General features: G+C 60.0%; 1 long non-coding RNA gene across 1 annotated transcript; it reads left to right on the plus strand.

Annotated features, from left to right (window-relative positions):
* Nucleotides 1-8,644: 8,644 nt before the first annotated feature.
* LOC125614666 lies at nt 8,645-10,736 on the plus strand. The gene is made up of 2 exons (XR_007345246.1): nt 8,645-8,893; nt 8,928-10,736. It is a non-coding gene; the product is annotated as an uncharacterized LOC125614666 (long non-coding RNA).
* The last annotated feature ends 678 nt before the right edge of the window (nt 10,737-11,414 follow it).

Below are 11,414 nucleotides of genomic sequence, written 5' to 3' on the forward strand. Positions count from 1 at the left end.
CGGGCTGTCTCTGAGCACCACCTTCCCATCTGGCTTTGCTCCTGACTTGCCACGGTGCCTGGACATGAGTGGTCCCTCCAGGGTGGTGACAGGCACCACTGCTCCTCACCAGAACACCCGCCAGCGCCCCGAGGCCCGGTGCATTTCCAGTCTCAGCTCTCCCTGGGCCCCAAGTGCTGGGTCCAGCCAAGGGGTTCCTGGTGGCTGCCCCCTCCCAGGTCCCCCTGCTCAGCAGCCCCCAGGAGGAGAGCCCTGAGGGACCCTGGGGATGTGGCCTGTGTGTCTGGGGGCAGTGGGCGGGAGGCCAGAGGAAGGAAGACCCGTCCTTCAGGGACAGCACTGACCACAGAGGAAGAGGCCGGCTTGGGGGAGGAGGGAGCGGCTGCTTCCCCGACCTGTGTCCCAGGACTTGGCTCTAACCTGAGCATCGGGATCCCACAAAAGCAGCAGCCAACACGGCGAAGCTTCCAAACACCCATGTCACCGGCCCCTGCTAATTAGGGCTCGATAACTGTGACCAGGCCTGGGGCCCTGGGGAGGGTCCACCCCTGGGGGGCTGGTGGGACCTTCTGCCTGTCCCACGGGGGGATGACGGCCGAGGTTCGGCTCCCATCTGCTGGCCCCCCGCCCCGGTCAGCACTGCCTCTGCACAGCCTGCCGGGGGCCCTGCAGGCCCTGCTCTTGGGGGGTTTCTGCTGCTGATGGGGTCTTGAGTGTGCCCAGCTGCCCTGGGAGCACTGTCACCACATGCAGTCCACAGGGACGATGCTGAAGGGTGGGTCACTGCAGGGCTCGTTAGCCGCGTGCCTGACCAAGCTCATGTGGCCGGGTGAGGGCTAAATCTATTTAGGGGAAAAGGAGGCAGTTTCTTTCTGCCTTATCCACTTAACTATTAGCAGCGAGGTCAACTGCACTTAGAGCAAAACAAGAGGCCCCACGCCTGGCCTGGCTGCTTTCTATTACCCTCTCTGCCCCCCGGCCCTGCCATTGTCCCAGCTGTCCCCGGCAGGCTCTTGGTAGCCTGAGGTTGTCCTGTGTCTGCAGGTCCACAGGAGCACCGACCAGAGGCCAAGCAGAGCTGGGGTCCCCAGGGGCTTCCAGGTGAGGGAGGGATTTTGCCAGACCCCCGAGGACCGTGCTCTCGGTGGGGGATGAGAGTTCTGGCCAGAGGGGCCGATTCAGCAGCCCCTCCTTGGAGACTGGCCTCTGTGACCAGCCACGAGGACGGCAGGCACAAAGGGCTGGCCCAAGGTGGGACCAGCACTGGTGGGGTCCGTTCTCAGGGGGACAGTGCGAGGCCACCTCCTGATGAGACTACTTTTCTTCAGCTGTCCTTGACCCCTGTGGGTCCCCTCCCTCAACCTACTTGTCCTGGGAACCTTCCCTTGGAAATCCCACCCACAAGAGTCCCCCCTTGGGGGTCCCTTCTGCGAGCCACAGGCTCCTCCTGTAAGGTCAGGCCTGAGAGATTTCCAGGCCACATCTCAGTGTCCCTGGGTCAGCAGGACAGGTGGCTTCTGAGGGAGAAGGATGGAGCAGCCGGGTCAGGCTGGTGGGAGGGGGGGAGGATGGGCTGGAGACCAGCACCGTCCCCGCGAGCCCCGCCTCTGCCCGTGGGCGCTGCCCGCCTCTGCCCTCGCCTGGCTTGCGACACAGCCCAGCTCTCTCCAAGGATTCAGTGTGGCAGAAGTTTGCTTTATTTTCCCACCTGAGCGCAGTTTATTTTCATAATATTAAAAAGATCCAAGTCAACATAATTTTAATAGGCACTACCTGAAAGATGTATTTAAATTGGATTATACAGATGGATTTTTTAATGAGGTGAAATTCACATAACACACATTAACAATTTGCAGAGAACAATTTGGGGCTGTCAGAACGTTCCCAGCGCTGTGTAACCTTCGCCTCTGACTCGCTCCCAAACCCACATTACCCCAAAGGAAGCCAGTGGTGGCCGGCGGCTCCCGCCCCTGCAGCCCAGCCTTCGGCCTGCAGGAGGACCCAGCTCTCTGGACCCTGCACGTGAAGGAGCCAGGCAACCCCGGGCCCTTTGCTTTGGCTTCTTTGCAGAGCACCACGGTTTCAGGATGGTCCTTGCTGTGGCAGGACAATCCTTCCTTCCTTTTTAAGGCTGAATAATATTCCATGTGAGGATCTGCTGCATCCACCCCTCAGTGGACGTGGTTTCCGCCTGTTGGCTACTGTGAATGCTCCCCCTGAGTGCTCCTGGACACATTTCCACTACTACTCGCCACACTCTTTTGGCATGTGCCTGGGGCAGGGGTTACGGGGTCCCACAGAGCCTCTGCTGGGCTTTGGAGGAACTGTCACACCTGTCAGTCAGCAGCTGCACTGTAACCCCTCCCACCCAGGAGGGCGCGCCCCGTCCTCGTGTCCTTGCCCCCTCTGTTTTGGCTTCGAGCCCCCGTGGGTGCCGTGGTCTCCCGTGGCCTGGCCTCACGCTTCAGGAGGCGGGAGCTGCTGGTGCCTCTTCTTATGCATGTGCCCCTCTGTGTGTTTCTCTGGGGCTGGCCCTGCACGGCCTCTGCTGCTCTCGGCCCTTCTGGGTCCTCCTCCCTCTCCATGACTGTTCTGCTCCCTGCTGACCTCCTGGGATTTGCCCGAGTCCACTGGCCTCTTTGGTGCCCACTACAGCTGGGGGCCTCATTCCCAAGGAACTTCCCACACATTTTCAGGAGTGGAGTGTTGTGTTTGTGCTCATCCAGCCCCAGGAGTGCACAGCTCTGTGTATACACAGCCTGTTGCACACACATGTGCGCAGGCATGGGCACATGTGTGTCTCTGTGCACGTCGGGTGTGTGGGCATCTCTGTGTGCATGTGTGTGGGCATCTGTGTGTGTGTGTGTGTGTGTGTGTGTGTGGGCATCTGTGCAGGTCGGGTGTGTGGGCATCTCTGTGTGCGTGTGTGTGGGCATCTCTGGGTGTATGCTTGTGCACACACACAGGGACACCTGCAGCCTCGGGCTCTGCTCCTCTCACTGGGCCCTGGTGGATGTGCCTGTGTCGCAGCGTCCACCTGAATGTCCTGTGCTCAGGCTGCAGATGCTGAAGGCCCGGCTCCGGCGGCCTCCTGTGTTCTCTTCCCGGCACTCACAGGCCCTGGTGACGCTCACTGCCTCTGTTGTTAGTGTGCACTCTGTGCCTCCCACCGGCAGCCACCATCTTGAGGGCTGGCCCCGCTCCCTGTGGGCAGCCTGGTGTCTAGCAGGACCTGGCACTGAGTGGGCTTGAGGCTGGACCAGCTGGTGTCCTCGTTTGCCCCAGGATGGATCTGCAGCCTTCGAGTGCTGGCTATGTCTGGGGGTGCAGACTGCCTGTAAGCCCCCTGTGATGTGGGCCTTCCTCCATTCAGAGGTGCCCTTGGAGGTGGCTTTCTGGATGCCACCAGGACAGCAGTGAGTTCCACGTGCCTGACAGGCCGGGCAGCTGTCTTGCCCAGGAGTGTCCTTGGTGTCTGCTTCATTCTGGAGGAAGGATAGGCAGACTCCACGCTCTCACTTTGGAAGAGTGGCTTCAGGCTGGCCTGGTGGGAGAAGGGAGCTTGGGGTGTGGGCTAGGCCGTGGGCCCCTGCTGTCCCTCAAGGAGGCCCCACCATGTTCCCTCCTGGTGGGACGAGCAGGCAGACAAGCCCCATGGGCCAGCAGGAGCCTGGGCTGCAGAGTCACCTTCCTTCCTGCCTCCCCAGCAGGAGGGCCTCTGGGGTCACTGGCTTTGCCTCCTGAAGTGCCTCGGTCACTGGCTGGGCGTGGAGAGGGACCCAGGGGCACCGTGCAGGGTGGCTGTGTAGAAAGGCAGGGGGGCTCTGGAAAGGGTCTCCAGTCCCCCACTCCAGGGCATTCCAGCTGCTGCAGCCAGGTGGCTGGTGCTGTGTCCTGGAGTTTCAGGGCCCGGAGCGGTGCCGCAGGCGGGTGGCGGAGCAGGTGGGCTGGGCCTGTGCCTGGCAGTGCCTTTGCCTTCTCTCAGCTCCCGGCCCGGCTTCCTTCCTCGTCAACACTGATTTGTGTCTCAGGAGCCCCTGAGGAATTTCCAGTTTGCAGAGAGGGCTGGGCACGACGTTAGGGCGCGGGAGGCTGGGGTGCTGAGTGCCGCGGCCACCTTCATCCTGGATGAGGCTGCTTCTCTTCAGGGGAGAGGGGACCTGCAAATTGCGGCTGAGCTCCTCCCTAACCCAGAGTGCAAGACCCCTACCTGCATGTGGCAGAGGGACAGCTGCCGCGTTCTCCTGTAAATGTGAGCCCAGGAGGCGCGTGCTCTTCCTGGGGCCCCTGCTGTGTGGGAAGCCACAGCCCTTGGGGTTTGCCAAGCCTGTCCTGGGGTTGGAGGACCACTACCCGCCGCCCCCGCTGTGGCCTAACCCGATGATTCCCCCCCGACTTGCGCCTCATGAGACATGCACGGTGACCCACACGCCAGCGGCTGCGAGTGAGTGCAGGGGGAAGCAGGAGGCAGCTGTGCCAGGCCCAGGCCCCAACCTGAGCCCGTGGCTGTGCGGGCAGCACCAAGGCAGGCCTGGCCAGTAGCCTCTCACCAGGGGTGGCGCCTGTGGGCCCTGTGGCCATGCGGGGGAAGGCCACAGCATGGTCACAGGAGTCTCTGCACCTGGCTCGATAAATGACCCGTGGGGCAGGGAGATCCCCTGCAGCCCCTGTGCTGGCTGCAGGGCCCGTGAGCCACAGTGGCCTTGTCTCTCCCTTTGCTCTGGACAGGCTGGGTTTGAATTCACTCCTGGGGACCGCCAGACGAACACAGCTGCCACCATCTTCCTCTCACAGCACAAGGACCCCATCTCGCCTCTTGTCCAGTGTCCCCGACAGGGAGGGCTCTGTACTCCCAGGTCCCGAGCCCCGGGCCAGGCGGCTCAGCCATGCGCTGCCCTGGCTCCTTTCAGTCCGCAGTCTCAGCGCCTCAAGCTCAGAGCTGACTCGTGTTTGCTGAACGACTGAGTGAATTTCTAGCGGGAGCCCCCAGTTGGCCTTCATGGCCCAGTTTTTGAACTGTCTGATTCTCTCTGCTCCGAGCTGCCTTGCCCAGGACCTCTGGGTGGGACGCAGGCCTAGCCATGCCCCCTTTGAAATCCTGCACATGCACAGGGCCCCACTCAACGCTGCCTCCTCCAGAAAGCCTCCTGTGTCCCACAGAGGCAAGAGCCTCCGTGCTGAGCTCCTGGGACGGTGGCTGTTGCCTCCCTTTCCTGTGCCAGAGGCCCTCTCTTGAGCCTGGGCTGTCTTTGGCTTCTGTCGCCACCCTGCTGCCCAGAGGGGCTTGTCCAGGCAGGCTGGCCATGGCATTTATCTCTGCGTTTAGAGGAGAGCAGAAGGCCCCGTGGCGGGCAGCTCTGTGCTCCAGTGCGGCCAGCCTCAGGGCCTGCCCTCTCTGGTCTCCTGAGCCGGCTGGCCTGGGGACGGCCTGCACTCCCGAAGAGCCTCTGGCCTTTCTCTTCCTGGCTCAGGACACCAAGAGGCACACGTCCACTCAACCAGGCCGCCAGCTGGCCCGTGCTTCCCGAGGCCCTCCTTGGGCCCATCCCCACCTGGGTCTGTGGCCTGGCCCCATCCCTCTCCTGAAAGGTCCTGTCAGGGAGGAGGAGCAGCCAAGTGGGGGTCCCCGTCCACTGCCAAGAAGTTACCTGCCTTGAAAGCTGCTGGGCTGAGCCGGGGCAGGCAGACCTGTCCCCTGCACATCTGGAGGAAAGCCCACTGAGGCTCAGGGTGGCAGCAGTACAGGGCTGGAGCCCAGGGGCTGGGGGAGGGTGGAAGTCCCCACAGCAGTGACAGCTGGCTCAGCACCGAGGCAGAGCCGTGTCCCAGAGCCGTGTCCCAGAGCCGCGTCCCAGAGCCATGACCCAGAGCCGTGTCAGGGGACAGGGAGGAGTCATCTCGAGGCATTTGCCAGGTCAGTGGGAGAGAGAGGGGGTTCTGGAGGAGGTGGGAGCCGGACTGCATGGTACCTCCCACTCAGGGCGTGGGCCATCATGCTGCCACGTTGACACCTTGAAGCTAAGTCTCAGGTTGGCCCGCCCACTTGCTCTCTGGGCATCGTCCCTGCAGGGCCTGGGTCTGCCAGCCACTCCTCAGGAGGAGGTGGGCTCCACCTTCTCTGGACCTAGCCCCACTGGGCACCGTAGGGTTCCCGGCCTCCAAATTCCTCCCCTGGGGTCCTGCTCTGCACTGTGACCAAGGGGCACATTGTAGGATGGACACCCACTCACGTCTCTCCATGCTGGTACCAGCCTCTCATGGTCCTGATGGCCTGGGAATCCCTCTGTGCTGCCCAGAGTGACCCACAAGTCCCTGCCGCCTGCCTGTCCATCTGTCCTCCAGGTGGGATCTGCTGTGTCCTGGGATGGGCCCACATGGGCTTCCCCCTCCCTTGTCCTGGTCCACGCTGGGTGCCCACCTGGAATACCCTCCCCTCTTTCTGCACTCAGCCCACGGGACCCTGTCCTTTAAGACCACATTGAGGACTCCCCACCCACCAAGCATTTCCTGGGCCTCTGGTTGGGCTGAGCGCCCTGAGGCCTCTCCATTACTGATGGCTCCATGAGCCTCCCTTTATCTCATCCGCATCCCAGAGCCGTGACCCAGAGCCGTGACCCAGAGCCGTGTCCCAGAGCCACGTGCCAAAGCGCTCTCTTTGCTCTCTGTACTGACACTCCTGGCACAGGGCAGCTTTCCACAGAGGCCTGCTGCACCGACCTGCAGAGCTGAGCAGAGCTGTCCTCAGGCAGCCTGACACAGGGCTGTGCCGCACACTGGCCTTGCCCTCTTAAGCTGGTGTGGAAGTGGCCCAGGCTCTGTGACTTTCCTTTCAATCAGCACCTGGGTTTGAGCCCGCCTGGAGCTCTGACTGACAGGCAGGTGTATCAGCCAGTCACACTGGGGGCTGTGACAAGCAGTCCCAGGCTCTGTTGACAGTGGGACTCTCCTCAGGTCTCAGGACCAGATCCCTCCAACTGTGGGTGACACTGAGTACTCCAAGACCGGGCCTCTGCAGCTTCCATGGGGAGGAGGAGGACAGGTAGTTTGTCAGAGACTGACCACTTCAGTTTGGAAGTGACAGTACATCTTTCTGCTCCCAAAGCTGGACATTTGGCCTGACCTGTATGCAGTCTGGTGGAGGGCAAGTGCAGTCCTTGCTGGACCCCCACCTATGGGGCCAGGCTGCTCATGTGTGCTGATGACAGCTCACCATCTCCACCCTGGGCCTTTGGGGCCAGCTGAGTGGCCTTGGTGCATAGGGATAGCTCTGTGCCCCGGATTTCCTGACTTCTAAATGAGCAGCGCAAACCCACTGTGGGGTCTGGCGTGACCGCACCAGCATTGTGCCCTCAGGGCCGGGGTGTGCGCATCCAGCCTGTGGTGGTCACACTGGGCCCACATTGACGGGAGAGCCTGCAGACTGACTTGGGAAGAGCAGCTGAAGGACCACGGCCATCACCCCAGCCACCGCCGTCACCCTGGCCCTGGAGAGAGCTACCTTCTACTGCTATTTCTGAATTTTGGCATTGAAAACCACAAAGGCTACATGTGCCACCCTTGGCCTCAGGGGGTGCCATGCTGTGTGCTGGGCCCTTGGTACAGACCCCGAGGGCTGGTGTGCCACCTCTCTGACACCCATGCACCGTGCAGAGCCCCAGGTGAAGTGCTGCTGTGACCTTCGGAGCCAGAGTCCAGGGCCTGTTCACGGTGGAGCCAGGAGCCCAAGGCTGCAGCGGCACCCGAGGACCCCTCTCCAGGCCACGTCCCCAGAACAGAGGCTGCCCATGGCCAGTGCTGGCCGCGTCTCGGCTGCGAGGATACGAGTCTGGGCGTAACGTGTCCTGTGTGCTCACGTGGCAAAAGGTATCGGGAAATGACAAGCGAAAGAGAGAAGAGGTGTGGAAGGGACGTGGAATTCCAGAGTCACAGGATCCAGGACGGGTCTTGCTCAGGCTGTTGATTAAGACGGTGAAGCAGGGGTGGTGGTGGCGGGGGCGGGGGCTTCCACGGGGCCTGTCTAACCTCGTACTTGAATTTGCCAGATCAGGAAGCCTGGGTATTCACACAATAGCCCTGGGAGAGTGAGCCAAGTGTCCGTCAGTGGACGAGTGGACAGACAGAACAGCCACCCGTGAAATGGACCACTGTTCAGCCTTAAAGACAAGGAAATTCCGACACCTGCTGTGACCTGGGAGACCCCTGAGGACCTTGCACTGTGTGAAACGCCCAATTGCTGAAGGAAGTGCCCTGTAGTCCCATCTATGGGGGGTCCCTGGGGTCACTGCTGTCCGAGAGACAGGAAGCAGAATGGGGGCCTCTGGGGGCTGGGGCTGGGAGTCATTTCATGGGGAAGGTGTTGTGGGGAAGCTGGAGGGGTTCTGTGGGTGGACGGTGACCGTGCGGCCCAGGGTGGGAGTTTGCTCAATGCCCCGTGACCGTGTGGAAATGGTGACCCACTGCGCGTCACCACGACTGAGAAGAGGGGGCAGGAGCAATGCCAACAGTCTCCAAGCCTCTCCCCGTCTCCTGCCCCACGGCAGGGTGCTTCCAGCAGGGCAGGAGCCCGCGATGCCCATGGGCCTCCCCACTTGCCACTTTTGCTCGTCGGGACCGCCCTTGCTCTGAGAGGGAAGGCCCTCCCGGGCCCAGCCTTCCCTGTTCCCATCTCTAATCTCTCCCCAGCTTGGCCTCCCGATAAAGATGGGCTTTAAAGGATCTTCGCGTTGTTCTTGGTGGATCCAGACTTACAAAGATTCAAGGGAATGACAAACCAACATTATCATGCCGTTCCTCCCTCCCAGGGTTTCCTGGACGATTACCTTCTGGTAGGTCAGCCTCAGATGGAGTTTCACAGGAGCTGTGCCCGGCGACTCCACCTTCTTGTCAGTGGAGGGTCGGGGGCTGAATGCGTCCTTTCCCTAGAGCAGGTCTCGTGAGTACATATGCTGTTTTCAGATAAACCCAGAGCCGTGTCAGCACCTCCAAGGTGTGGGCAAGGTGTGGGCAAGGTGGTGACGGTGAGGTGTGTGAAAACCTTCTCTGGGGGAAAGGCCCTGATGTGCCTCATCTTGGAAGTCCTTGGCAAGATCTGACCACCCCATAAAGGGCTTGGGAGGATCTGACTGAGCCCAGGATGGCGGTCGTAGGAGGAGGCTGAGACCTGATGAGAAGGTGGACCAGTTGAGTCTTGCTGCAGCAGTCACCTGGGACTTGCTCAGACTCAAACCGATTAGGAAAATTCACATTGAAAGCATCATTTATAATGGGTCCAAATCCTGGGGAAGCCGGGCCTGGAGGGAGACAGAGAGGGCGTTTCTCCATAAGCTGCAATCTTTCATGATCTCCCCTCCCCCTGCGCAGAGTTTGACAACCCTGTCTCCTCCCCAAGACTGATCATTGGACTAATTAGTGGCTAATCAATGTTTGATTAAAACCTAGCCATCTATCATAGGAAGTGCCATGGTGACTCCAGAAGAAAGTTGCTTGCAGGAGGGTTTCCTCGGGTCTGGCTGGGGACCAAGCAGAAGGGGCCCTCCTCCAGCCAGTCTTCCCCTTGGCTCTTTGGCCTGGGGGCTCTGGAGGTCTGGGGAGGAGAGGACGGAGCAGGCTGGGCGGCTCCCTGTCACTGGGCCGTGCTCCCACCCGCTCCCTGGAAGCTGCCCCACGGGGTCTGCAGGTTCCGCCGTCACCCTCCTCCTGCCCTAAATCTAACCTGCCTTTCTTCTGTAAATCCTTGGTCGGATTTCTACACACTTGAACCAGACTATCCCTGTGAACTCGAGCGGTCAGGTCAGGGGTGCTTGGCCCTGGCTGCAGGTCAGAAACACCAGGAGAGGTTAAAAGGTTCTAACAGACGCAGGATAGACACACAGACCCATGAAGAGAGCAGAGAGCCCAGGAATAGACCCAGCGCCTGTGGGAATGGCGGCAAGTCACTGGGCTGGCATGGCCTGAGCAGGACCACGGAGGATCTTTGTGAGATACGTTGCTGGGCCAATGGACAGCCACCGAGAGCCAAGGGGACCTTGACCCCTACCTCACACCAGACGCTTGCTCCCTACCTCACACCGTACTTCCAAACCAATTCTACATTTGGAAGGCATCCCGGAGGAATGTCTGGACTCTTTCCGATTCAAAGAGCTCTCACCCTACAGGGTGAGTTGACCCGTTGAACAGGGTGGAGCAAGAGCCTCTGTTCATCAAAGACGCCCCTGAGACAGACGGGCAAGCACAAGCAGAAGGTATTTGCAGGGCCAGAAAGGGCTCTGAAACCAGTGGGAGAGACTCAAATGAATACCTCGCAGAGCATTTCAGCAGTCGCCAGGGCAGGTCAACAAAGACTGCCCAGGCCACCAGAGTGGCTAAATGAACGGTCGGCAGCCCCGAGGGCGGGAAGGACAGAACCCTGGAGCATTCAGACACTGCTGATGGGAGTGGAAACTGGAGCCAGCGCTTCCCCAAATGATCTAACGAAACTGATCGCAGCCTGCCCAGGCCCAGCTGCTCCACCCTAGGTGTCCCCAGCAGGAGCACACCAGGTGCAGCCACGGGAAGCACAGGCAATCACTCTGCGCTCTCTATAGCTCCAAACTGGAAGGCACCCAAACCGAGCAACCGGCACAGGAAGGTGGCCAAATAAATGGTGGTGCATTCATACCCTGGATACCAAATAGCACCTGTGCACTCAGCGCACCTCACAAAAGCAACGTGGAAATAAAGACTGCAGGTGTTCCCTCCCTGTGAAGCCAATCCTGGGGGAGTCCTTGTGGGGACGAGGAAGGGGTAGTGATGAGGGGAGGCAGGGCCATCTGGGGACCTGTGATGTTCTGTTTCTTGATGTTGGTGGGGATTCGCATGCATCTCCCACTTGGTGACTATTCATTGAACATATGCTTGTGATTTTTGAACTTTTGGGCATATGTGTCATTTTCTTAAAGAAAAAAGCAATAGCAAATAGCAAATACCAAGCCTGAGGCTGGGCCAGCGTCACTGGGGTTGAGTCTCTGGAGGGTAGGGAGGTCCAGTCCAGGTGATTGGATCGGTCAGTTTTTCTTTTTTTAAATACATATATTTTTAAGTTGTAGATGGACACAATATCTTTATTTATTTTTATTTTTATGTGGTGCTGAGGATAGAACCCAGGGCCTCCCACGTGTGAGCCAGTGCCCCACCCCTGAGCCACAGCCTCAGCCCCAGGACTAGTCAGTTTTCATTGCTGGGAGAAAATACCTGGAAAAATCCACTTAGAAGAGGAAAGACTTATTTTGGCTCACATTTTCAGAGGTTCCACCCACAGTGGGCTGGTTCCACTGTTTGTGGGCCTGTAGTGAGGCAGACAGCACAGAGCAGGGTGAGCCCGGGCAAAGCTGCTCACCTCATGGTGGCTGGGAAGGAGAGAGAGAGAGAGAGAGAGA

Source organism: Marmota marmota, unplaced genomic scaffold (genome assembly GCF_001458135.2).
Source record: "Marmota marmota marmota unplaced genomic scaffold, marMar, whole genome shotgun sequence".
In the NCBI taxonomy this organism is placed as follows: domain Eukaryota; kingdom Metazoa; phylum Chordata; class Mammalia; order Rodentia; family Sciuridae; genus Marmota; species Marmota marmota.